General features: G+C 40.7%; 1 protein-coding gene across 4 annotated transcripts in view; it reads right to left on the bottom strand.

The window, feature by feature from the left end:
* Positions 1–25886, bottom strand: part of LOC149832399 (DNA-3-methyladenine glycosylase 1-like) — a 55042-nt gene that overhangs the window by 14646 nt on the left and 14510 nt on the right. The window contains exon 3 of one of the 4 annotated variants that reach the window (XM_090012448.1): positions 8734–8824. The exons of the other annotated variants lie outside the window; for them this stretch is intronic. The gene's annotated coding sequence lies outside the window, so the exon portion shown is untranslated. Of the gene's footprint in view, positions 1–8733; positions 8825–25886 lie in introns of those variants that run through there. 4 annotated transcript variants of the gene reach the window in all.

Raw genomic sequence — 25886 nt, 5'->3', positions numbered from 1 at the left:
CACGCAATTTTAGTTTGTGATAAAAAGTAACCCTTGTGAGAATAGGCTACTTCAATGCCTAAAAAATATGTCAGATACCCTAAGTCTGACATCTCAAATCTTTCTTTTAGTGTAGCTTTGATACTTTTGATCCCCTTGATATCACTACCTGTAATCAACATATCGTCAACATATAGCAATAAAATTACAATTCCTGCATCAAACTTTTTAACAAACAAGACAGTGTCAGTATAGCATGAAATAAAACCATTTTGTACCATTATTTTGTTAAATCGATCATACCAAGCCTTGGGGCCTTGCTTTAAGCCATAAAGTGCTTTTTGTAGACGAAAGACTTTACCTTTGGATACATCTATGCCCGGAGGAGCATCCATGTAAACTTCTTCATTTAGATCTCCATTTAGGAATGCATTTTTTACATCCATTTGGTATATGTTCCATTTTTTAATGGATGCAATAGTGATCAAACATCGGACGGTAACCATTCATGCAACAGAAGCAAAAGTCTCCTCGTAATCGATACAATATTCCTAACTATAGCCTTTTGCAACAAGTCATGCTTTATATCTTTCAAGACTCCCGTCACTCTTAGTTTTTACCTTAAAAACCCAACTACAACCTATTGTTTTCTTTTCATTTGATAGAGATTGAAAAACCCAAGTTTTGGCTTTCTTGAGAGCTCTAAGTTCATTATCCATTGCATCTCTTCACTCTATTAATTTTTTTGCTTCTTCAAAATTCCTAGTGTAACGCCCCAAATTTCAAACTTGTGAACCTTTTCAGAAAAACAGGCAAGAGACTAAAAATATCTCTTTCCTTCAGAGTTTGTTTATGAAATCAGCGGAAGATTTTTCTTTTGATAAATCATAAGGCAAGCTGAACACTTTGGGCACGTTAGCTAAAAGAACCAAAATTCACAAGATTCGGATATCCTAAGAGAAATCAGATACAAACCCAAGCGTCCAGGACGCGAGCTAAGAGCAGGAAGAAGAAGTCTTGAAGTCATCTTGCAATCGCACCATCACCCGTAGAGTACCTAATCATCACCTGTACCCATAGAATGGGTTAGTTTCGCGAAAAACTAGTAGGTGCACAAGAGAGACTACAAGAAACTGAATTAAGTGCATTTAATTCAGCAGGTTACGCAGTTTAAAGCATATATGCAGTTAAACAGGTAAGCAATGCAAGCAGGTGAATAGTGCAAACGCGTAAGTATGCAGTGCGAGCGAATAAGTAAACAGTGTGAGCGAGTAAGTAAGTAAGCAGTTCAAAGCAAGTAAGCAGTACAGCTGACCAACGCAGCATACGATCCATTTGATCGTAAGCTGTGAACTACTAAGCAACAAGCTTGTTATCGTTCCTAGAACGAGGTCTCTTTATCTAATCATCATCGGGACATCGTTTGTCACTCACTACTTCTAACAAACGCTTTGTCCTGAACAACCTTAATCTATTCTCATCTCTCAAAACCTTGCGCGGCCAACTGCCACCTGTTATGACTCACTAAGGCGTCATACTTTCTCAAAAAAGCTCACCCTTCCGTAGAAGGTCCAAAACATAATCACTAACTCAAATCGCTAACGATCTGATTCTCACATCTGAGTCCTGCATTAATCATGCAAAAACAGAAAGCCAAAACTATGAATTCATAGTTGGCTATCACAAACAATCTCAGGAGATCGTCACAGCTCAGCATAACTTTTTATGGTAAGCAAAAACACAAGATCCACGTCGGATCGTTCGTTCCGAGAGATATACGACCTGACAAGGAATTACTGCCTAGAGGGTATACATGATCTTGGACCATACACTTCCTCACAGGAGTTCACCGACTTCGCAGTTACCCGTTCGTGGACAGTGTACATCCTCACAGAGATTCTACCGCTCTAGCCGGGTCACCTGATCTTGATCATACATACCTCCACAGCGAAATCTTTGGGAAGCAGGTCCCCAACAAATGTCATATCCAATGAAAATCATTGCGATACACGCATCAACACAAATGATCGTTCTCAGGGTCGATAGCCACTAATACAAACAATAAGATCAACATCGGATCACCTGGTCTGGGAAATGTATAACCTCACAAGGAATTCCGCCCTAGATAGTATACCTGGTCTTGGATCATACACTTCCTCACAGGAGTTCACCGTCTTTGCGGCTACCCGTTCGTGGACAGTGTACATCCTCACAGAGAATCTACCACTCTAGCCGGGTACCTGATCTTGATCATACACGCCCTCGCAGATAATCCTTTGGAGATCAGGTCATCGATAGACGCCCTACTCAATGATACATGCGTCATTAATCGACTGCTCTGAACCATTGACCGCCTCGGGGTCAGTAGCCACAATATGGTCACAAGCATGCATATCAACAATATGCATCGTATCACTTCACATAGAAGCACATAATCCTACGCATTGTATTGTTGCCACAAGGAATATTGTAATCCTCAAATAGGCCCTCAAAGCATGCGTAAACGATACGTGAGAACGCGCAGATGTGGCAATCCAGTTGATTCTATGGGTAAAGAGTAACTAACTCTACCTGTCAGCCAAACAAAACAACTGAATAAGACAAGCACTCATAACAATGCTCGTAAAACATATAATTACCATAAAATGGCTCAGTCCATCAACAAGTAATTAAACTAATCGTAAGGCATAAACCATTACATCACAAGCCATTCATAAGCAATCATACGGCAACAGTTATATCACAATATGTAAGCAGCTTATAAGACAAGCGGCCACATCAATCCTAGTTGCCACCAGTTCATAGATTACGAGTTGTATGCAATCACATCAATCATAAGAGATGCAAGCCAACAAGTGCTACGCTACAATAAGCACCAAACAGTTCGACCAAGGGATAAAGCAAGTCACATGCTAATATGTAGCAATTGGCATAATGTTATTATTATAAGCATTTAACTAGTATAAGAAGCTCCTTATTACTCCGCAAAGAACTGCGTAAGTAGTTTAACCAACTAGAGTAACGCCTTGTCAGGCGTGCACAGCTCAACGAGTAGCATACTGAACTATCAAGCAAGCAAGCGAATTAGTAGTGCAAGCGAAGCAGTAGTGAAAGCGAATCAGTAGTGCAAGCGAAGCAGTAGTGCAAGTGAAGCAGTAGTGCAAGCGAATCTCTCGACTCAACGACCAGTGTGAACAGACCTTATGTTTCGATAATTACAAACTTGCGGGTACGCGCAGGCAAAACGTAGAACCAACTGAGACTAGTTCGGGCGTCTGTTATTGTATGTATTTTCAATAACCCGAATAGCTAGTTGAGTTCGCTCCAAATGGATGGCTTTAGTCGAGAGAGGATTCCCCAAAGAAGGTTGTGCCACGGACGCATCCAACTTCTGCAGAAGTGTTGAGCTAACTAATGTAGCCTCTTTCCCCTAACTCCAATGACTGGGGAGGCCAGATTGTTACCCGTAGGGTGGTTGTTAACAACCTATCCATTGGAGTTTGTACTGCTCTGTCGTCTCCCTTGACAGACACATAGAAGCGAATAGGTACGTTAGGGGTTGCTTAACTAACGACCCATTCTATGTTGTGGTCTTTAAACCACTCGAGCATCTTGCATGTGAAGGCGAATGTGAGGTCATTTATGTGATTGCAGCATTTTGCATTTAGCGATGTTCGAGGTCGCACGACCATCTCATCCGATCATCGCAATACTAGACGTGTCGTGCACGACTACAAGTACTCTAGGATGAAGGGGGTATAGCTCCTCAATAGAAGCCTCAACAGGAGTGTTTCACAAAGATGTAAAGTTTATCAACTTTACTTTATCTTTTGAAACAGCAGTACCTTGTGCCAACATTATGCATGTGATTATCTCGAATCACATCTGCTATCGGGGTATCTACATGTCTCGCATGACTCGATAGACGGAATACGGGTTTCTCAACAGAACACCCGCTAAGAAGTTCGCTCGAACCCCCAATTCGAGATCACCCGAGATATGCCAAAAAGGTGAGCAGAACCAGCCATTCACATCCTGCCAAATGCTTCGATTTGGAGCAGTCTTTGATGCTTTTGCGCAGCTCCCTAAAATCTCAAGTCGACTCTGCAGGACTGCGCACACGAAAAGCCAGGATCCTTATGAGGAATCCCTCTCCTTAGACGAGAGTGTATCGCGAGCTCCCGACTGAACTCGTCACAAGAGGGAGTGATAGATGTCTCTTGCATCCTCCACGAGGATGCCTCAAACGCGTATGCAATGAGCGAATACCTAAGCGTCATCTGCAATAGCAAGGCAGTAACAACACATGTGCAAAAGCAAGAGCCTAGCGCAAAGCGCGACGGCAAAGTAAAGACTGTAAGCAGGAGTGCAACGCAAAACTTGTGCGCGATGCTCGACGGCAAAGTAAAGGCTGTAAACAGGAGTGCAACGCAAAACCTTTGTGCGATGCGCAACGGTAAGGTAAAGGACAAGGATCGTGAAACCGCGTCCTTGAGTTAAATGTGTACTCGTATAAATATATATATTTCTATATATATATATTTATTTAATGGTCTCTTTTTAGTTAATTGAACTTAATTCAATTGTCCAAGTCTTCTGTGCAATCTTCCCCAACCTTTGAGAGTTGCAAGTTTCCTGTCGTCCGCGGATGTACGCGATTGGCGGCTCGGGTCGCGGAGCGCCAGCAGGGTCTGTCGTACGAGCTGCAAAAGTAACGATCTTAGCAAGCTAATACCAAAATAGAAAGTCAGGGGCATTATCGTCGTCCTGACGTAAGGGAAGCAGAGGCAGGGGCATCGTGCACATGCGCACCTGCTATAAGCGCAAGAAGCAAGGGCAGAGGCTGCGAGCCCCTGCTGACTTGCTGTCAGCGGACTCCGAGGAGGCAGGGGGTCGCACCCCTTCCCTCATAAAGCAAGGGCAGGCAGGGTTGCGCTCCTGCCTGACAAAGCAGAAGAGAGGCAGGGTCAAAGCCCCTACCTGTCAACCCCAAACGGAGGCCTGCCTGATGCTAGTGAAAAGCGAGGCGAGGGGGCTTGCCCCGGCCCACCGAAAAACAGCGAAGAGGCACAGGGAGGGCTCGGCCCCCTCCCCTGCCGCAACAAGGAGCAGGGAGGAGGCGCTCGACCCCTCCCCTGCCGTAACAGAAACAAGGAGGGGTCGTGCCCCTCCCCTGCCAAACAGAGGGAACAGAGAGGAGGGGGGGCGAGCCCCTCCTCTGCCGTACCAGGAGGCAGGGAGGAGGGCTCGGCCGCTCCCCTGCCTTGATAGAGGAAAACAGAGAGGAGAGGCAAGCCCCTCCTCTGCCGTAACAGGAGGCAGGGAGGAGGGCTCGGCCCCTCCCCTGCCTTGACAGAGAAAAACAGAGAGGAGGGGAGGCGAGCCCCTCCTCTGTCGATATTGTTAGCAGGGAGGTGCTCGGCCCCTCCCCTACTAAGAGTGGGCAAAGGGAGGGGGTTCGACCCCTCCCGTGACCCCACGGGGAGTAAGGAGTAGGGAGGGGGCCTCGACCCCTCCCCTCCTAATAGTGGCACAGGGAGGGGGGCTTGGCCCCTCCCTTACCAAACACAGCGCAGGAAGGGGCTTGGCCCCTCCCTCGCTGAAAAGAGTCGCAGGGAGGGGGCTTTGCCCCTCCCTGTGATTTAGGGCAGCAGGGAGGCGGCTCGAACCCCTCCCTGCGCAACGGAAAGATGAGGGAGAAAGAGAGGGGAGAAAATAGGGGGAAAGAGGGGCGTACCTGGTGGTCGCCGGCGGCGGCAGCATCGGCGTCGGAGGGAGGTCGCAAGTGGCGGCGGGTCGGCTACGCAGAGGAGCGAGACGAGATAGACCGAGAGGCAGTGAGGGAGAGAGAACGAGAGAGCAGAAGAGGGGAAGGGGTTTCGTATTTGAACCCCCCCCCCCTTTCTCGCTGTCTTTAGAAAGTGCGAGGGAGGCGGTGCCCCCATTTGCGTCCGGGTCGGGTCCGGGTCCGGACCCGACCCAAATCCAAGCTTAATTAAAAAAAAAAATCTGTTTATTACACCTAGGTTCTTCGTAGGAATGAATGGCACTAAGACATGCCCTATGTTTTGGAGAAAAAGATTCATAGGATATAAATCTAGAAGAATTTCTCCTAGATCTTTCGATTCTTCGAGAGTGGTTTAAGATAGGTTCATTTGGTTCACTATACTTTTCAATTGCACTTCTAAATGTATTTTTATCTCTATGTGTGTATGTAATTGGTTCATTAATCGTTTCTTCTTCACATTGAATAGGTAGTGGAATAATTTCATTCATTTGTCTGTCATCAATCTCTTCATCACTAAAAATATCTTCGTTTCTAGATAATAATTCAAACAAGGAGTAATCGGCATTATCTTCAAGAGATTTATGTTCATCAAATCCACTCGTATTTCCAAAAAAGTTACATTTCTTGAAACATATAGTTTGTCATTTTGAATATCATAACACCTAAACCACTTTTATGTTTTCGAATACCCAAGGAATGCACAAGGGATGGCTTTGGGAGATAATTTATCATGTTTGTCCGTGAGGAGAAAACATTTACAACCAAAGATCCTTAATCTGTTGCAGTCGGGTTCCTTTTTATGTAGAGTTTCAAAAGGAGATATTTGATTCAAATTTTTCAATGGAAGGCGATTTATGAGATAAACCGATGCAAGAGCCGCTTCAGCCCAAAATCTTTTTGGTATGTTTTGAGAGATAAGTAAGGTTCTAGTGGTTTCAATTATATGTCTATGTTTTCGTTCAGCCACGCCATTTTGTTGAGGTGTTTTAGGGCACGATCTTTGATGGATAATTTCATTATTTTCAATATAACTATTAAATTCATTTGAGAGGTATTCTCCTCTGGAATCGGTCCTAAGAATTTGTAGTTTACCATTGAATTGATTTTGTATCATCATATGATAGACCTTAAAGGTTGATACAACTTTATGTTTATGTTTAAGAAAATATATCTAACAATATCTTGTATAATCATCAACATAATAGGAAAAACCTCCCTTGGATACAACGGGTGCCGGTCCCCATACATCCGAATGCACAATTTCAAAAGGCTCAGTGGAAAACATGGTTCTTTGTCCAAAAGGTAAGCTTCTCATTTTCCCAAGAATACAATCATTACAATTGAAGTTGTTTTTACATAAAAAATTTAGTAAAATGTAAATAAGAAAGCTTAACAATATTTGGATCCCCAAGGCGCTTATGTCAAATATTTATATCTTTATGTTGGGCAATATTACAAAAAGAGTGTTTTGAAATTTGGAGAAATTCCATATAATATAGATCTCCTTTCCTAGAGTTTTCCCCAATCAACTTTCCGGACCGGCGATCATGTATCCAACATTTATTTGATGAGAATTTGATATCGCACCCATGATCCGATAGTTGAGAGACGGAAAGCAAATTTAAATTTAACTTTAGAATAAATCTAACTTTACGAATAAAAAAACTTCATTTTTCAAAATCTCTAATTCCTTTGATTTCAAGAGAAGCATCATCCGCAGTAGAGACAAAGGAAGATGATAAATTTTTTGTTTATTTAGAAAGAGAAAAAATGTTTGGAGTCATATGACATGAGGCACCTGAATCCAAAAGCCAAAGAGTCTTATCAGGAGGAGAGAAGGTTGACATGGCGGCCCCGGAAACGGATCCCTTGAGGAGAGGTTGAAGAGCTTCCATGATTTGATTTAGAGATAAAGTAGCATTGTTGGAAGTTGATGATCCCTCCTCTTTGGATGATTGGAATGTTGTAGACATAGCCACCATCTTTTTTCAGTTTGGACATACCGGTTTAATATGACCCGGTTCTTTGCAAAAGTGACATGATTTTGCTATAGTCTCTTCTACCATATTGCCCACCATTTTCTCTTCCTCCTTGATTTTTGTTGAAATGAGGGGGTCTATAATTTTTCACATTATTCCTCGGTCTAGAAACGGCATAGGCTCCCTCATCTTCTTCTTTAGAAGGAACGGCCAACACACTTTGATTGGTTTTATTCATTCTCAATCTAGTTTCTTCTCCACTCAATTTGGTAAGCGTATCTTCTAGAGGTGGGGAAGAGAAGAAAGACAAAAGAGAGGATCTAGTTTGCTCAAACTCGGGTCTAAGCCCATTTAAGAAATTGAAAAAGTGATCCTCTTCTAATTGTTTGTCTTAACTCAATCACCTCTCCGCTCCATTTGGGTTCTTGAAGAGCAAGTTCATCCCAAATGGTGGATAATTTGGCAAAGTATTCTCTAATAGACATTTTCCCTTGTTGGAGGGTTAATGCCTTCTTTTGGAGATAATACTTGTGAGATAAGTCTCTTAAGGTGCACATTCTCTCAAGGTACTCCCATGCTTGAAAAGCTTTATTGATTTTTAATATATTTGCATTTATCCTTGTTTCAACGATAGAGAAGAACCATGAAAGAATCTTGTAGTTTTTCATTTTTCATTTTTCATGCCTTTTGTTGTACTCTTCAAAGGCTTTTTCTCTCTCTTCACCATCAAGAACCTTAATTTCACCCTTTTCAAGAACGGTGATTTTAGGTTCAGATTCGGGAATGGTGCCTTTGACATATCCCCAAAGGCCTTTTACCTTAATATGAGCCTCCATGTTGCCGGCCCAAACATGGTAGTTAGACCCATTCAATTTAAAAACCAAGGGAGAAATGTGAGTCCTTTTCACCCATAGAAACAACTAAGAGAGAGTAAGTCTTCAAAAAGAGAGTGAAAAACTCACCTCCAAGGCTCTTCTTTCAATTTTTCTCACCAAGCAAAATAGAGTAAAGGATGAGCACGTTCTTCGAGGCAACCTTCAAGAATAGCACAAACACCGAGCTCTCCTTCTTTATAAACCTTGATATGATACCATGTAAAAATATCTCAAAAAGAGATAAAGTGCACAACACCACAAGAGGTAAGTGCACAAAGGCACAAGAATACTTTAGAACAAATGTACACAAAGGTACAATAGAGAAACACAAATGCACAAAGGCACATAAAAATAAAGAATCTTTATTTGAGAAGAATGGAGAACATAAGCTCCATGGAGTGAAAAATACAAAGGGAGATCTCCCCTATTTATAAGAAGGAGCCTTGGAGGGGCTCCACTAGCTGTTGGAGCCCCTCCAGCAGTTAGAATGCTAACAGTTGGAGGGGCCCAACAGCTAGTGTTGAGGCCCCTCCAAGTTGACCTTAGTCAACAAAAATAAAAAGAAAAAAGAAAATGAAAAAGAAAAGAAAAGAAATAAAAATTATTACAACATATTCATAATTATGAATATGCGCAAAAGAGGGGAAATGACTATAATACCCTTGTGGGTTTTACAAGAAGAAAGAGAAACATATATATAAATATATCTAAAGATGGATACATATACATATATATATGTATCTCTCTTTAGATATATATATATATATATATATATATATATATATATATATATATATGTATCTCTCTTTAGATATATGTAAATATATATAAAAGAGATACATTTTAACACTACCATCCTCACATGTCCTCAACAGCAAGCATTGGGAGGGACACTAGACACAAGTGTCTACCTTGCCAAGGGAAACAAACCTACCTTGTTAATCATAAGGCTCTTGAGACCAACTTCAGACATCTTCTGAGGCGATCTCTTAAGCACCAAAAAGGACCGAAGAGCTTTCAACACCACAAAAGGTATTTACCGATCAAAGAAAGGAAAACGGAATAATAATTTATTGGCCCCCTACTCACTAGCAAATATTTAGAAGGCAAAGCCGAGTAAAATAATGAATTAAAAAGTTATCAGCGTCAACAAAAACCATGGCAATGCTTTATATAGATTTATAAGATGATATGGGTCTTGAAATGAATTCAGATTCCCATCCAACTCAGCTAAGAGTTCTAATGAGATTCTAGATATTTGGGCCTCAAATAAAGAGATTAAACTTGACATCTTAGATCCAACTTGCAGAAAAAGAGAAACAAAATGTCCCCAACAGCAAGCATTGGGAGGCACACTAAACGTAGATTTCTGCCTTCCCAAGGGGAACAAACCTACCTTGTCAATCATAAGGTTTTTGAACCCAACCAGCAATATCACTTGATGCAATCTCTTGGGCACCAAAAAGATACCATCCAAGTTGATCATTTGGTCGCACTATTAATCCTTTCAAAACCCACATGGGTACCTAAAAGCCCAGCAACAGCTTTTGCAACTTGCCAAACTTGATCCTGCAACTATAGAGAATAGTGAAAGATGAGAGGTCTCCCCATAGCGCATGTCAAATCAGATCCACAATGACCCGATGAGAATTTGATTTAAGGCCCTTATCATCACTACACTTCCATTTGACATATAGATTTGCTCCCATCGATTAGAATATCTAACCTAGGAAGCGGAAGGAAAATGTTATTTTGATGGCAATTCCAGGAACATATTTTGCATAGGGTTCTTCTCCTAAAGCTAAGAAAGTTGCACTTCTGATACTATTGATCTCCCTTTCTTGCTTCTAATATTTCAATACCCATCAAGTTTTACAACTTAATAAACCACTCGACAAGATATTTAAGGGACATACAAGAAGCAATGTGAGATCATTCCTGGTATAAAATACTCATTCTTGTTAAAAATAAAAAAGGATGTGAATCTATAGAGATTAGTGAAAACACTTATATGGACATTCTTAAATAATGGAAATACTATCCATGTAGAATGGTCTATATCTTGAATGGCATATTGCTGACTACTTGAAACCTACTGTAATTTTTCAATATAGAGAGGGTCTGAAAGATTCTAATTTTCGTGCTTTGGTGGGTCGTCTGAGATCCTTTCAATGACCTATGTTGAAGGAATGCAAGCCAAGTCAACTGGGTTTAATCCCTAAAATGTTGTTCTACAGCCAAAAGCACATTTGTCTCAACCTACTTTAGGCAATGGGCATCATGTTGTAAGAAGAAATATTTCCAATTCACGCGCATCTAAAAGTTCCATTAGAGGCATGCTTATCGAAAGAAAACCTACATTATTTCGTTAAAGGATGGATAGATAATTATCTATTTTTGAAAATTAAATCATGGCTATGAAAATTAAAGCATGGCCAATGTTTTTTGGTCTAGGGACACTATCCTTTTCTAGTTTTTTTAACAGATCTAACTCTATTCAAATGTAATTTCATCGATTGGAGTCCTAACATATTCGATAAATTTGCTAGTTGGTTCATCAACATGCACCGTCAACTAAAATAGTTTGTTAAATAACTGATATAGCTCCAAAGAAAATAGGAAATGATATAGGGTTTGTGGCTAAATATAACAAGAACCTATGGGCAATACTGCATACAGCGCAGTGGAGTATTCTCAAAATTAATCATATCATCCATATAACAAGAATGAATCGTGAGTGGATCTACAAAATCAAGATGCCATTGTAAAACACATCCTACTCATGTAGGAGGAAGTTTACTTTTTTAACATCTTAGGGACAAAGGAATTGCCAAACAACCTGCACATCATTAATTCAATGGACAAAGAACAAGCCTCCAATCCTATATCCATCCCTACCACAAGAAAATCAAGTTTCAATTATATTAAAGAAAAAAAAGCCTGGTTGGTGAGGGTATATGGTTTTTCAATGTTCCTATGGGCTTTAAGAAACCAAGAAAGAGAAATCCATTGTACAAGTATAACAAGAAAGAACCCTTTGGAGACAACCAAATGTGTCTTTATAGGCAAAAGAGTAAGAAAAAAAAACAGCTTATCGATGAAGAACTAACATGACATCCTAGAAGCAGTAACAAGTAGACAAACTTAGGACCGCCCATTCCAATAAGACCTAGCAAACAGAAGATATAAACAGAATATTATTCATATCCAGAACTCGAAATATACCACATGCATGTTGCTTCCCACCTCATTGTGCAAGAATATCACACTCCAAGGAGCCATCCCTTCCAAAGAACCACTTGGAAATCGCTAGCCCTTAAAGAACCCAATCAAGACCATATCAAAGGGCTAAAAAGACTCCAAAATTAGCAAACCATATGGTCCAAGAACCCAAATTACTTTCCCTTGTATGTGCATAATTAAATTGAAAGCCTCACATTGCATAATCCCATTAGTTAGCAAGCAACCACAAAAAAGCCTTTAAAGCAAGATTGCTCCCTACTAGTGCTAAATCATGATCTCCCTCAAAAAAGTTGATGCCAAGAATATCAATTCATGAGAAAATGTAATCTTCAAGAGTAAAAGAGTAGATATGGAGGCTTATCTGTGAAAAAGATCAGTTAATCCATTACAACCACTAGATCAACATACTCTGAAGGTGATCATCAGAAGAGATCAAAAGAGACATGTAACTTGTTGATGTTGGTGGCCAGTCCCACAATAGAAATCAACAAAAACCTTGTACTGACTCATCAAGATGCTCCAAGAAAAGGAAACTGATCTAGATTGCATATCATGTTTGATTTGATGATATCAAGGTATTTTACTGGAGCTTTTGAGCCACCAATCCTTGCAAAATATATAAAAAAGAAAAAGAAAAAAAATATAATAAAAGAAAATCCCAAAGAAAGATCTGTAAGCCCCTTCACATTGACAAACAGCTCAAAAACCCATGCCTTATACAACTCTCCCTTCTTTGTTTGCTTTTCCATAGAATTGCATTGTTTGGTTTCACTGTCAAGGACTAAAGTTCCTCCAAAAAAGGTTGCATATGCACGATCATGTTCCAATCACTGAGAAGTGGAAAGTATTCAATCAGTTAATCTGCTAAAAGTATAGGTTTACTTCAAACCAGAGTTGCCAGTCGAGGAAGCGGGAGCGGGAAGCGATACGGGAAGCGGAAGCGGGAAGCGAGGCACTTTCAAAATTTTAGGAAGCGGGAAGCGAGGCACTTTCAAAATTTTAGGAAGCGGGAAGCGTGCGACCACTTAAGAGCGAACCGGGAAGCGTCTCGGAAGCGACATAGGAAGCGTCTCGGAAGCGACATAGGAAGCTATAAATTTCTAAATTGTAAATTATAAGCTACAAAGTTCTAAACTCTAAGTCTAACCTTAAAATTAACATAATCCACTACTTCACTTCATCATGCAAGAATCAAAATAAAACTATACCAAAAAAATATTATAAAACCATGACAAAAAAGTAACATAAAAGTTTTTAAGTTAGACTACTCCAACTACATCATCAAAAAAACAAATAATAATTCAAGAGTTCATTAATCTGTCATCTTTCTCTTCCCCTTCAAGTCAGCAATAGATCGTGAACTTTCTGCATCATCACGTGTTTCTTGTCCTCCACGACCATGTCTTCTGCTCCTTCCTTCATTTCCTAAAATAAATACCTTAAAAATTTTAAATGTTCAAAAACCATAATTTAAAATATAAAAAACACAATATCAACATACCTTGCCTAGGTCTCCTGCTAAAGAAACGATCAATCCGACCTTGAGGAACTGATGGTCGCTTTTGTATATCTGCAGTTCTACTAGCTCTGTTGGATTGATTTGTATCCTCTTCAACTTCATTTGTACGTATGATTATTGGAGGTAATGGAGCTCTTGGTTGTGCATCTTTATGTTTGGATTTGGAAATAGTGCTTGATTGTTGTGCACTATCATCCAAATTTCTCCATCGCATATCCTCTAATCTCAACGTATTTTCTTCTACAATAGGAAATTCTGGATTGATATCTCATTTTCGACTAGGCCCTTCTTTTAGCGATCGTTGCACCTTTTATAACAAGAATATAAAATATGAATGCTAATAAACAATCAATGATAGAAAAAGAGAAAAAAAAATACCAAAACAAAAGTACAACACAGTTTAATTATACATGTCAATCAATCGAAGATTGGAATGAATATACACTAAGGTATCAGCACGATCTTCATTGAGTCTATTTCTTTTAACATTGTGAATGTAACTATAGGTGCTCCACACTCTTTCTGCAGAAGATGTGCTAATAGGTTGAGATAAAACTTTAATGGCTAATGCTCTCAACTCAGGTGTATCACCACCATAAAAACGCCACCAATTAAGCACCGACATTATAGGATTCAGTGCATTTATTCTTGTTGCATTTCGGCTAAATCTTTCACTTCTTGATGCAAAAGCCATAAGTTGTGACCTATAAAGTGTAGATAGCTCTTCATTTCCAGAAGATATGACTTCAAGCGCGAGCATTGCACCGTCTAAGATATCATTATCCTTTTCTGCAAAAAAAACTGTTTAGTAACTATAACAAGAAAATGCAAATGAAATAATAAAATAATTAAATCATTAAACTTTAAATTTTATTAAATAGATAGAATAAAAATTTTACCAGGAGAAACTCGTTTGACCCCTCATGCTACTGGGATTTTGAGATACTTTGACTCGTAATATTTTGGAGTAAGCATGTGGGCTAGAGTATGGAGAGGCACATTCATTCTATCCCATCTATTTGAGACAATCTTATGAATCTTTTCATATAAATCTGGTTGTCCTTTTAGATTGTCTTTGATTTCTCCCAACATGTTGTACATGCCTTCATACACTTCACCAATTATAGGGCCTTCCTGATCACAAAATTTAATCATCTTATAGATGGGTTTTGTAATCAATAATGCTAAACGTACAGAATCCCAATATTCTTCATCAAGAACGGTTGTTTCTGTTGTAACAGCCCTTTTTTTTCATAGTGTCATCCGTGCATGATTGTTTCCAATCGCTCCATCTATCTGAAATTACTGTGAGCCTTAAGCTCTCCCTCACATCAAGCAAGCGTTTCAAAGTAGTATAATGTGAAGCAAACCTTGTTTTTGCAATCTTTATTAATTCTAATTTTTCATTACTTCTAAAGATTGCTAGTGTTTTTGAATGATTTGTGATATACTTCACAATTTCTTTACTCTGTAAATATGTTTCTCCCAACCAATGAAACTCATGTGCCAAATCCTTGAAGATCAAATTAAGTGTGTGCACAACACAAGGTGCCCAAAAAATATACTTGTACGTTTATTTTAATTCTTCACCTGCTAACTTGCAATTTGTTGCATTGTCTGTAATCACTTGCACTACATTAGAAGGCCCCACAAGTTTAAATCCCGTCTTCAAAAACTCGGCAATGTTTGCAGCTGACTGTTGCACATTAGAAAAATCGCTTGCATATAAGAACATCGAGCCAAAACAGTTTGAGGCAAGTATATTTATCAAGTGTTTGTTCTTGATATTTGTCCAACCGTCTGAGACAATGGAAACTCCAAACTCCTCAAACTTTTCTCGAAATTCATTTAACTCCCCGTGAACACACTCTTTCCCACTGTCAAGCAACGTTGTTCGCGCTTTTTCATATGATGGGGGTTTATATTCAGGCACTTTACTAACTGCAGATATCATCTCTTCCCAATATGGTGATCGAAGCACATTTAAAGGTATGCCATTTGCACACAAAAATCTGATAATTTTGTGATCTACATCATCTCTTTCTACCTTTTTAAAGGTATCACGAATATCAATTGTTTTTCGGCTTCCACTAGATGATGTAGTCATACTAATAGGCTTCTTCGGAGTATCAATTCTTGATCTCCTCAACTCAAATGCACTTGATGAAACCTCTACTCGACGAACTTGTATCTTAATTTTTTTTGCCAATTCTGCATTTTTTGCAACTACAGGGCAAAAGGCAATCCCAACACTTTGTCCCTTTGGAGATCCCATGAGATGTGCAAAAACTTGAGTATATGACCCATGATAAATTTTTTTGCAGTGCCTGCACATAAAAACTTGGGTTCCACCTTGCTTTCCTTGCCCACTCTTCTTTTGTTTCAATACATGGCGCCATAGCACTGCTGTTTTATGCATGCTAGGTGGTTCATCATCTTGGTCATCTTCAGAATAGTAGTCATATTCTTCTTCATCTTCCTCATCAAAACAATTTTCATTTTTGTCCTCAAACTCATATGGACAATCATAAGACCTCTTGGTCTTGCCCTTTCTTGAATTATCCTTCCCAACACCACTAGACGATTCATGCTCCAAATTGTAAAAAGAATCATCATCGTCATCATAATTATCGTGATCATAGCTTGTGATGGTCATTAATGAAGCAAAGAACAGGCAAATATACCTGTATCATAAAAGTATAGGAATCATTTTAGAACACTTTAAAAAAAACTATTATTAACAGCAAAAGATGGAGTGGAATGCGAAAACAAAAGGAAAAAAAAAAGACTCAAAGTGAACCATGAACGCCCCTTGCAATCGAATTCCCGTAAAATACCGTGGGGTTTACTAAACAACTTCAGTGTCAGCGCACATAAACTAATCATGCTCATTTCTTAAAATAATCCAGACAATATGTATCACACAGCTTCGCAGTCACAATCTAAATTTCAGAACTATGAAACCAATCAAATTTCCTTTTTCTAATAGCATTAACACCCGTAATGAATACAGAGGAAAGCATCAAGCCTTAAAATTCAAGTTTAATCAAACTAAATCTCAAACAAACATGACAGTTGAAACTTGAAACACCACAAATTTAATTTAACCCAGGAAATCACAAATAGGTAGAAGCTTGATAAATCCAATCTAAAAAGAACTGCAGACTAGTTCTATTTATTCTTATCAGAATATGCCCATCAAATCAAATTTAACGAATCAGTACATGAATCAGCCAAGAGTCCAAGACTCAATGAATATAGCAAAATTTGTGAATCAGCCAATTATTTTTTTTTGAGATAAAATAAAAAATGGCTACAATTATTAATAAAAATATATTTCATATGGACAAATCGAACTATTTGCTGCAGTCAGGGCTGGGTACTGGGTTGGGCTACAAAAATGGATAAAAATCTATTTCATATGGAATCAGGGATTGGCTAGGACTGGGCTTTTAAAAAATAAAAAATAAATAATTGTTTCGGGAGGCTATCGTAACAGTTATTTATTTATTTTTTTTAAAAGCCCAGTCCTAGCCGGCTAGCCCAGCCCTGATTCTATATGAAATAGATTTTTATTCATTTTTGTAGCCCAGTCCTACCCAGCCCTGACTGCAGCAAATAGTTCGATTTGTCCATATAAAATAGATTTTTATTAATAATTGTAGCCATTTTTTTATGTCAAAAAAAATTCGGGGACGCTGCCCCCGAAGTTCGGGGGCAGTGTTGTGAGAGGCGTACACCTCATTACCTACCTAAGGCATGCGCCTCATTACCTACCTGAGGTGTGTGCCTCATTACCTACCTGAGGCGTGCGCCTCATTACCTGAGGCGTACGCCTCAGAGGCGAATCGAGGCGCTTCGCCTCATTGATTCAGTGCAGCGAAGCGAGGCGTTGAGCCTGCGCATTTACAACCTTGCTAAGCAATGGAGGAGGTCGCCGGACGTTAGTGGAAGAGAGAGGAACATACCTGAACAGAGACATTGCTCGATCGATGTCTTCGGATGTCAACAAAGGAGGAGGTCGCTGATCGTCGGAGGTAGCAGATCGGCATAGGTAGCAGATCGTCGGAGGTCGCCGATCGTTGAAGCTCGCAGATCGTCGGAGGTCGTCGGTCGTCGGAGGTCGCCGGTCGTCGGTGGCCGAAAATGAGAGAGAGAGAGAGAGAGGAGTCGGGTGAAAAAGAAAAACCATGCCTTCGCCCTTAAGTTTTCACGATTTTTTTAAAATGTCTGTTTTACCCTTATTTAGTTTTTTTTTTTGTTTCTTGTTTTTCACGTGTCAATTTCGTTTTAAAAAAGGGTAAATTTGGTATTTCGTAAAGGCGTCCCCTTTTAAAGAGGGGCGTGATTCCCTTTAAAGGGGGACGCGATTCCCTTTAAAGGGGGACGTGTCCCCCTATAAAGAGAAGTGTGTCCCCCTTTAAAGGGGGACGCGCTTCTTCTTTTTTACGTGTGCTTCCCTGTGCGTTTCGGAAGCGCTGTGTTTTGCGCTTCCGAAGCGCGTCTCGGGGAAGCGCGCTTCCCCTTTTAGCTAGGCACTTCCGGTAACCCTGCTTCAAACTCTTCCACATCTTCTAGCAATATGAGGAACAGCAAAGCTACCACTCACTGATTGAGATGGAGTTGCAAAGGCATCAACTTTGGAATCTAAAAAGGCCACCCACAGTGATATTGGATAAGATTGAATGTATCCAGTAACTTTCACAATATACATGAATTTTGAACATCTAACTATACATGTAAAACTCAAAAAAAAAATTTAATGACCTTGGATTCGGGACGGATCCGGACCCGGACCCAGTTGAGGCACTGCCTCCCTCGTTGTCTCTTAAAGACAACGAGGAAAAGGGGGGGAGGTTCTCGAAACCTCCCTTTCCCCTCTCTCGCTCTCACGACTCTCTCTCTCCCTCACCGACTCTCTCTCTCGCTCGTCCACGGTCACCGCCACCGGCGATCCTCTCCGGCGAGCCATCCCGAAGACCCCTGTCAACCCGACACCACCTGTGACCTCCCATCTGACCGTCGACAGCCCGAAGCTCCTCCGACGACCACCAGGTACGCCTTTTCTTCCCCTTTTCTTTTTCCTTCTATCGCCTCCTCTTTCCCTTTTCTCTTCTTCTCCTTGTTGTCGACAGACTAGGGCAAAAAGCCCCTTCCCATCGGTCGTTTACGACGAGGAAGGGTTGTGCAGCAGGGGCTTTAGACCCTACCAGTTGCCGACGGATCGGCAGGGGTGAGGAGGGTTCCGGCAGGGGGTTATGGGGCCCCTGCCTGCCCTTTTGTCTCTATCAGGGAGGGTCGAGACCCATCCCTGCCTCCTTTTTCCTCTCAAAAACGATGTCTCGTTTCCCTGTTAAGCAAGCCGACAGGGGCCTTTGGCCCCTGCCTCCTCTCCCAAGAGTCGCAGGGGGGTTGTTGGCCCCTGCGCCTATCTCTCTCTGCTCATTTTCCTGGCAGGGGCCATCGGCCCCTGCCCTTTTCATTTTCCTGGTAGGGGCCATCGGCCCTTGCCCTTTTTGTTATTCCAGCAAAGGCCATTGGCCCCCTGCCCTTTTAAAATTTCCCCCTGCCTTTTTAAATAAGCAACGGGGGTTGATGGCCCCTGCACCTGGTCTTTTGGCGGCAAGAGTCGTTCGGCCCTGCCCCAACCCTATGTATCGGAGAAGTCGAGTCTTCTCCTTGTTTTTGCTTTAGTCTTAGTTGCATGTTAATATCACATATTTTCATTTACGATGGATCTCGCTTGGGCTCCGCAACCCGAGCCGTCAATCGTTTACACTCGTAGACTGCAGCAAGCTTGCAACTCTCCGAGGTAGGGGAAGATTGCACAAAGAACTTGGACAATTGAATTAAGTTCAATTAACTAAAAACGACCATTAAATAAATATATATATATATATATTTATACGAGTATGCCCTTACCTCAAGGACGCGGTTTCGCGATCTTTGTCCTTTACTTTCTGTCATGTCTTTACTTTGTCGGCGCACATTGCGCCTAGGTTTTGCGTTGCACTCTTGCTTACAGTCTTTACTTTGCTGTCGCGCATTGCGCCCAGGTTTTGTGTTGCACTCTTGCTTACAGTCTTTACTTTGTCATCGCGCTTTGCGCTCAGGCTCTTGCTTTTGCAAATGCTTTGTTACTGCCTTGCTATTGCAGATGACGTTCAGGTTTTCGCTCATTGCATATGCTTTAGAGGCATCCTCGTGGAGGATGCAAAAAGGCATTTATCACTCTCCCTCTTGCGACGAGAGTTGAGTCAGGAGCTAGCGATACATCCTCGTCTAAGGAGAGGGATACCTCGCAAGGATCCTTGCTCTTCGAGTACACAGTCCTGCAAACGAGTTGGGGTTCGAGCGAACTTCTTAGCAGGAGTTCTGTTGAAAAACCTGTATCCCGTCTATCGAGGCCGGTATCGAGTCATGCGAGACATGTAGATACCCTGATAGCGGATGAGATTCTAGAAAATCGCATGCCAAATGTTGGCAAAAGTTGTTGGTTGTTTCAAAAGATAAAAGAATGTCAAAAGTAAAGTTTGAAAAACATTACATCTTTGTGAAACACTTCTGTTGAGACTCCTATTGAGGAGCTATACCCCTTTCATCCTACAGTACTAGTAGTCGTGCACTACACGCTGGTACTGCGATGATCGGATGAGACGGTCGTGCGACCTCGAATAGTGTTAAATGCACAATGTTGTAATCACTTAAATGGTGATTGATCGCCTTCACAGGCTAGATGCTCGAGTGGTTTAAAGACCACACAGCATAGGATGGGTCGTTAGTTAAGCAACCCCTAATGCACCCATTCACTTCTTGTTGTCTGTCAAGGGTGAGGACAGAGCGGTACAAAACTCCAATAGACAGATTGTTAACAACCACCCCACGGTCAATGATCCAGCCTCCCCAGCCATTGGAGTTAGGAGAAAGGGGCTACAATAGTTAGCTCAACACTTCTGCAAAAGTTGGATGCATTCGTGGCACTGCTTACCTACCTTTGGGGAATCATCTCTCGGCTAAAGCCATCCCTTTAGGAGCGGACTCAACTAGCTATTCGGGTTATTGAAAATACATAGAATAACAGACGCCCGAACTAGTCCCAATTGTTTCTACATTTTGCCTGGACGTACCCGCAGGCCAGTAATATTGAAACATAAAGTCTGTTCACACTGGTTGTTGGGTCGAGAGACTTGTTTGTTGCATGGTAGTTCACAACTTACGATCAAATGAATCGTCATGCTGCGTTTTGACAGTTGCACTACTTACCTGTTTTACACTACTTACCTGTTTAACTGCATATCTGCTTTAAACTGCGTAACCTGCTAAATTAAATGTACATAATTCAGTTTTGTGTCGTCTCTCTTGTACACCTACTAGTTTTTCGCGAAACTAACCCATTATATGGGTTCAGGTGATGATTAGGTACACCACGGGCGATGGTGCGATGGCAAGATGGCTTCAAGACTTTATTCTTCCTGCTTTTAGCTCGCGTCTTGGACGTTTTGGGTTTTGTAACGGATTTTCCTTGGGATATCCAAATTCTGTACTATTTGGAAACTTCTTTTAATGGAAGTGGCTTTTCCAAGTGTCTTGCAAGTAGCATGGTTTGTCGTTTTGGTTCTTTTAGCTAACGCGCCCAAAGTTGTCAGCTTGCCTTTCTGAATTTAACAAAAGAAAAGACTTCTGTTGATTTCATAAACGAACTCTGAAGGAAAGAGAATTTTGTAGTCTCTTCCCTGTTTTCTGAAAGGTTCAAAAGTTTGAAAATTTGGAGCGTTACAACTTTGTATCAGAGATAAAGGAAGCAAAGATTCTTGATCATTGAGCATCTGCATCGCGCTGTGAGTATACCTTTACTCTTGCTTAATAGGTGTATTTTTGCGTTGTCAAGCCAAGTGGTTTGACACGTTCTGTTTATGTACCAGCATTGTTGGGTTTTTGTAAACTACTCATGTTAAGCATGAATAGTACATATGTTTTTCTTCTATCTCGAGTTTCTTGAAATTTCTAATCTTTAATATTCCTTGTTTACTTCAAGGATGGTAAGGAACTTGAACGAAGAGTCGATTGACGAATGGTCAGATCAGCGGGATTAGTGATGGATTTCCTAAGTACCTTGACAGCGGCTATGCGAGACCAGATTCGTTCTCAAAGAGAACCAGCGCCCGTTCCTGAACCGATCCCGCATACTGCAATGACGTTTGAGAAATTATTAAAGCTTGACCCCCCGACCTTCGACGGCAAGCTCGACCCAGACATGGCCGATAACTGGGTAAAGGAGGTGGAACGAGTGTTCGAGGTCTTGTCAGTCCCTGACGACAAGAATACGTTATTCAGGACCTTCAGGCTGAAGGACAATGCCCGCAGTTGGTGGGACATGGCCCGAGTTATGCAGTTTTCGAGAATTTCACTCATTCCTTGGGAAGCTTTCAGAAAGGCTTTCTTGGAGAACTAATTCGCGCCTCATGCGAGGGAGAAGAAGAAGGTGGAGTTCTTGGAGCTCAGCTAAGGCGATTTGAGTTTGACGGATTATATAGCCAAATTCTAGAGTTTGAAACTGTACTGCTCCAACCTTTGCCCTCAACCTTCTCTGCGGCAGTGGCTGCCGCCACCCTCCTGAGTGAAGCCAGGGAGCGCTCTAGGAGTACTCAGAGCAGGAGGCCACCCGCTGCGGGTGGCAAGGTTGTTAAATGCGATGAGGCGAAGCGAGGCGTTGAGCATGTTATGAAGCGAGGCGTAAGCCTCGAGGCGTTGAAGCGTAAGCTTCATGATCAAAATAATAAAATATATAATATTAATAAAATAGCACTGGTAAATGGTTTTTTAATATAAATATACATATATGAGTTTGTTATATACATATATGAGTTTGTTTGATCGTTGATTTAGTAAATATAAGGTTTTTGAAGGACTTGAAAAATAAATAGCTCCCAATTTTTTAAAATTATAACCTTGAATTTGTTTCCATCAAAAACGGCCTAAACAAAAAAAAATCTTAATGATGCATATAAATATTTTTTTTCTTGGACATATCAAATGCATACATGCAATAGAACTATCATGAAACTATAGTTTTTCAGTAATGCACTTTTGTGCACATCTCTTGCTTATATGCAGGTATACTTAAATTTAAGTTTGTTATACTAATGCAAGATTTTTAGTGGTTTACCACCACGCAATTAATCGGGAGCTATTAATGCTATTGAAACTTGCATCAAACATTTAGCTGAAATCATAGTGAAGGCAATCCAAACAGTGTTATATTTGAAATAATTTTAGATAATTATGTATTCAATGCAATTCCAGAACGCTTCAGGTACTGAGCGTGCGCCTGTGAGGCGTACGCTTCAAGTACTGAGGCGTACGCCTCTCACAACACTGGCGGGTAGTGAGCCGAAGACACCTTCCGGCGGCCCAGGCAAACGGTCGTTCTTTCCGATAAAGGTCGAAGGAGGAAAAAAACAGTTTCCTCCTTCGAAGCATCAGCGGCCTCAGGGCAACCCTTTAATCAGGCAGCAGACTGGCAATGTATGCCCCAGATGCCGACGATCTCACTATGGGCAGGCGTGCCTGCTCGAGACAAGTGGATGCCTGTATTGTGGCAAGATGGGCCACTATGCCCGCGATTGCCGCAAAAAGGCGGCTGACGACTCTAGGCAGAACAACGGAGCACCTCTGCTCCCTCGGCCACCACAGCAGCGACAGCAGTATCAGTCGTCACAACCGCAGTCGAGCGGTCAGAGGAGGGCGTCGGGACGCGTCTACACTGCCAAGGGCGAGCAGTTGACCAAGGGCGACCTCGTGCAAGGTACCCTTTTTGTCGCTAACCAAGCGACTTTTGTGTTTTTTTATTGTGGTGTCACACACTCTTTTATTTCGGTAAATTTTGTTGAGTTTTTGCACATACCCTTAAAACCCTTGCGTAATACCCTTGAAGTGTATAACTCGATTGAGAAAAACACCATTTGTGTGGCCTACGTACCAGAGTTGGACGTAGTCTTGGCAAATCGGCATTTGTCGGCTTGTGCTATCCTGATAGAGATGACGAAATTTGACGTCATCTTAGGCATGGATTGGCTGCACAAGTATCATGCCAAGATAGCAGGATTGTCTTATCTCTACCAAGAATGCCAAAGGTAGAATTCAAAATCGTGAAACTCGTTCGGGCGAGCAAGTTGATTTCATCGCTAAAGGCGCAGAGCTACCGGAGAAAGGGATGCACTGCCTTCTTGGTCAGTGTTAACCAGTCCGAGCCAACGCGAGTCCCGATGGGAGACTTGGAGGTTGCTCGAGATTTTCCAGACGTCTTCCAGGAGGAACTACCAGGCCTCCCTCCACCTCGTGAGGTGCAGTTCAGCATCAAGTTGTTGCCGGGTACTACGCCAATTTCTAAGGTTGCATATCAAATGGCGTGAAGAGCTCAAGAAGCAGTTGGAGGAATTGATGGATCAAGGATTCATCCACCCCAGTGTTTCGCCCTGGGGAGCTCCTGTCTTATTCGTTAAAAAGAATGACGGATCATTGCAGTTGTGAATTGACTATCGAATGCTCAACCAGGTTAGCTATATTTTGATCTTACCATCATCTAGCATGGCAGCAACATCATCTCAGCACAAAGAAGGATGCTCATGTGTTCGTCCTCCTCTCTTCGACGGAACAAACTATGGCTATTGGAAAGTAAAAATGACAATATTCCTACAATCCATGGATCTCGAAATTTGGAGAGTTGTTTCAGAAAAGTACCAAATGTTATCAACTAATTTCAGCCAATGGACCGATGAAGAACAGAAGTTTGTTTACTCAATGTCAAAGCTATGAATGCGTTGTATTGTGTCGTTGACAAAGTAGAGTTCAATCGCATCTCTCAATGTTCCACATCAAATGAAATTTGGCATATTCTTCTCGTTACTCATGAAGGTACGTCAAAGGTAAAGAAATCTAAGATTGCTTCTTTGGGTCATAAATTCGAATTATTTAAAATGAAGCAAAATGAGTCTATATGGGACAAGGTAAAAAGAATGACTGATATTACTAATACTCTCAAATCCCTTGGGAAAGAATATTTGCAAGTGGATTTAGTTAGAAAAATCATGAGGTGTTTAACTCCTGAATGGGAGAGAAAGACAACAGCTATAGAGGAAGCCAATGATTTAAATAACCTTTCTCTTGAAGACTTAATTGGTAATTTGATGGCATATGAAGTTCAACTTCAAGACAGACAAGAAGAAGAACCCAAGAAGAAATCTCTTGCTTTCAAGGCCACTTCTGACTCTGAAGATTCAGAAGAAGATGAAGATATTGCCCTCATCACTAGGCAATTCAAAAGATTCATCAAAAAAGGAAGATTTCAAAGAAAGGTAAAGAAAATGGATTTTTCCAATCCTAATGAAGTCAAGTGTTTTAATTGCAAAAAAGGTGGACACATCAAGAAAGATTGTTCTCTTCTTAAAATCAAGCCCAAGGACCAATTCAAGAAGAAAAAGGCATTTCAAGCATGTTGGGATAATAGTGACTCCTCTTCCGATGAAGAATCTAATGAAGAAGTCTCCAACATGTGCTTTATGGCACAATAAGACTCGGTAAGTCAATTTGAGTATGATGATTTATTAGAAGCATTTAATGATTTATATGCTAAATTTAAGAGTCTAAGTTCTAAAAACAAAGAATTAAAAACTGAAAATTCAACTGTTGACTCTCAAAACAAAGTGTTACTTCAAGAGATAAAAGATCTCAAGAAAGAAAACTCTTGTCAAGCATTTGAGATAAAAGAAATTGGAATTAGAATCAATCTCTTACAAGAAGAAATAACAAGTGTAAAAGAAAAATCAAATGATCTTCTTTCTATAGTGACCAAATTCACTAATGGACAAGAAAATCTAAAAAGACTTCTTGATTCTCAAAGATGCTCGGTTAACAAAACTGGTTTGGGATATAGCTTCTTTGATACTCAAAATAGACCAAACTATGTGGTGAAGAATCAAAGACAAAATTCTCAATCATTTGTTTAAAGAACTAAATTCTCTAGTTATAATAGAAAGGCATCTAATCATGGTACTTATAATGCTTATAAGCCTAGACATGATTACTCTAGAAATGTTAAATCTTTTTATAGAAAGAATTTTTATTCTCAAAGGAAACCAAAATTCAAATGGATATGGGTTCCTAAGACTAAGTCTCATGGACCCGAAAATAGAAAAGGGTCAAATGCTTTGTCTTCCAATTTTGTTGTAGGTAAACAAAATAAGGAGCAAATGGATCTTGGACAGCGGTTGTTCCAAACATATGACTGAAAGGCCGGAGTTATTTTTCACCCTCCAAAGTAAGAATGGAGGAACCGTCACCTTCGGTGACAATAACAAGAGAAAAGTAATCGGTATTGGTAACATTGGTAATCCAAAATTTTCCTTGATAGAAAATGTTCTTTTAGTAGAAGGTTTAATGCATAATTTATTATCTATTAGTCAATTATGTGATAATGGTTTTCATGTTTCATTTGAACATGATTT

The sequence above is a fragment of the Nuphar pumila genome, chromosome 7 (genome assembly GCF_984573655.1).
Source record: "Nuphar pumila chromosome 7, dmNupPumi1.hap1.1, whole genome shotgun sequence".
Classification (NCBI taxonomy): domain Eukaryota; kingdom Viridiplantae; phylum Streptophyta; class Magnoliopsida; order Nymphaeales; family Nymphaeaceae; genus Nuphar; species Nuphar pumila.
Note: the sequence above shows the minus strand (reverse complement) of the source record. Positions and strands in the feature narration are given on the sequence as shown.